This window comes from Tachyglossus aculeatus, chromosome X1, assembly GCF_015852505.1.
Source record: "Tachyglossus aculeatus isolate mTacAcu1 chromosome X1, mTacAcu1.pri, whole genome shotgun sequence".
NCBI lineage: Eukaryota > Metazoa > Chordata > Mammalia > Monotremata > Tachyglossidae > Tachyglossus > Tachyglossus aculeatus.
Window position 1 is genome coordinate 132,968,849 of NC_052101.1, and position 2,584 is coordinate 132,971,432.

Here is a 2,584-nt window from a genome sequence, read left to right on the forward strand (position 1 = left end):
CACTCTCCACTGGTTCCTTCCCCTCTGCCTTCAAACATGCCCATGTCTCTCCCATCCTAAAAAACCCTCTCTTGACCCCACCTCACCTTCTAGTTATCGCCCCATCTCCCTCCTACCATTCCTTTCCAAACTCCTTGAACGAGTTGTCTACATGCGCTGCCTCAAATTCCTCAACACCAACTCTCTCCTCGACCCCCTCCAGTCTGGCTTCCGTCCCCTACATTCCATGGAAACTGCCCTCTCAAAGGTCACCAATGACCTCCTGCTTGCCAAATCCAACGGCTCATACTCTATCCTAATCCTCCTCGACCTCTCAACTGCCTTCGACACTGTGGACCACCCCCTTCTCCTCAACACGCTATCCAACCTTGGCTTCACAGACTCCGTCCTCTCCTGGTTCTCCTCTTATCTCTCTGATCGTTCATTCTCAGTCTCTTTTGCGGGCTCCTCCTCCCCCTCCCATCCCCTTACTGTGGGGTTCCCCAAGGTTCAGTGCTTCAGTTCTCGATCTACACTTACTCCCTTGGTGACCTCATTTGCTCCCACGGTTTCAACTATCATCTCTACGCTGATGACACCCAAATCTACATCTCTGCCCCTGCTCTCTCCCCCTCCCTCCAGGCTCGCATCTCCTCCTGCCTTCAGGACATCTCCATCTGGATGTCTGCCCGCCACCTAAAACTCAACATGTCCAAGACTGAACTCCTTGTCTTCCTTCCCAAACCCTGCCTTCTCCCTGACTTTCCCATCACTGTTGACGGCACTACCATCCTTCCCGTCTCACAAGCCCGCAACCTTGGTGTCAACCTCGACTCCGTTCTCTCATTCACCCCTCACATCCAAGCCGTCACCAAAACCTGCCGGTCTTAGCTCCGCAACATTGCCGAGATCTGCCCTTTCCTCTCCATCCAAACCGCTACCCTGCTCGTTCAAGCTCTCATCCTATCCCGTCTGAACTACTGCATCAGCCTCCTCTCCGATCTCCCGTCCTCGTGTCTCTCCCCACTTCAGTCCATACTTCATGCTGCTGCCCAGATTGTCTTTGTCCAGAAAGGTTCTGGGCATGTTACTCCCCTCCTCAAAAATCTCCAGTGGCTACCAATCAATCTGCGCATCAGGCAGAAACTCCTCACCCTGGGCTTCAAGGCTCTCCATCACCTCGTCCCCTCCTACCTCACCTCCCTTCTCTCCTTCTACAGCCCAGCCCACACCCTCTGCTCCTCTGCCACTAATCTTCTCACCATGCCTCATTCTCACCTGTTCTGCCGTCGACCCCCGGCCCACGTCATCCCCCTGGCCTGGAATGCTCTTCCTCCCAACATCTGCCAAGCTAGCTCTCTTCCTCCCTTCAAGGCCCTACTGAGAGCTCACCTCCTCCAGGAGGTCTTCCCAGACTGAGCCCCCTCCTACCTCTCTGCCTTGTCCCCCTCTCCATCCCCCCGTCTTACCTCCTTCCCTTCCCCACAGCATCTGTATATATGTATATATGTTTGTACATATTTATTACTCTGTTTATTTATTTATTTATTTTACTTGTACATATCTATTCTATTTATTTTATTTTGTTAATATGTTTGGTTTTGTTCTCTGTCTCCCCCTTCTAGACTGTGAGCCCACTGTTGGGTAGGGACTGACTGTGTATGTTGCCAACGTTTACTTCCCAAGCGCTTAGTACAGTGCTCTGCACACAGTAAGTACTCAATAAATGTGATTGATTGATTGATTGAATGAATAGAAGTAGCAGTGATAGTAACAGCAGTAGTAGTAGCATTAATTGTAATAGGAGTAGCAGGAGGAAGAGGAGGAAGAAGAAGAGAAGTAGCAGTCATCATCATAGCATTTCTTGAGCATCCAGTGGCCACTAGGGAAAGTACAAAACAGAGAAGGGATGAATCCCCTGCCCACCCAGAGCTTCTACTCTAAAAGGGAGACAAGGCTCCTCCTTAGTCTCATCCTCAATCTTGAAGGTTGGACCAGGGCAGAGATCATCTTTATCTCCAGTACATTGCAGCAACTGCTTGGGCTCAAAGGCAAAGCGAGACAGGCGGTATCTGGGAAGGAAGAAGCCAATGTTGACTGGAGGGCTCAGGAGGCCATGGAAGAAGCAGAGCATGAAATTACTCCAGGACAGTGTCAACACCCGACGCCGGCACCAGGACCCCAGACCTCACCCAGCCACAGCCACCCTTTTTTTTTTTGCCACTGGAATTTGTTCAGTCCCCCTCTCAAGGTCACAGCTGGAGAGTTTCCAGTACTCTACCAGTCTCGACTACAGGAAGGAGAGTCAAGCAGAGGCATACCCATTCCATTCCTAGCTTGGCCATTGGCTAGCAAGTGGAAGGCAATCTGCTACAGGTCAAAATTATCTTGTGCAGGGCAGCAGTGGCATGGGAGAGAATCGAGGGCGGAGACTCAAGCTTATTGCACGGAAGGAGGCAATGGTTAACCGCTTCTGTATTTTTACCAAGAAAACTCAATGGATACACTACCAGAACAATTGCAGATGGAGGTGAGGCATTCTGGGAGAGATGTGTCCATGGTGTCACTATGGGTCGGAGACAACTCAACAGCATAAGACAAGATT

At 50.8% G+C, this 2,584-nt stretch overlaps 1 non-coding gene across 1 annotated transcript; it reads left to right on the forward strand.

The window, feature by feature from the left end:
* The first annotated feature begins 2,219 nt into the window (after positions 1 to 2,219).
* On the forward strand, positions 2,220 to 2,357 carry LOC119920498. The gene has a single exon (XR_005448240.1). It is a non-coding gene; the product is annotated as a small nucleolar RNA SNORA7 (small nucleolar RNA).
* The last annotated feature ends 227 nt before the right edge of the window (positions 2,358 to 2,584 follow it).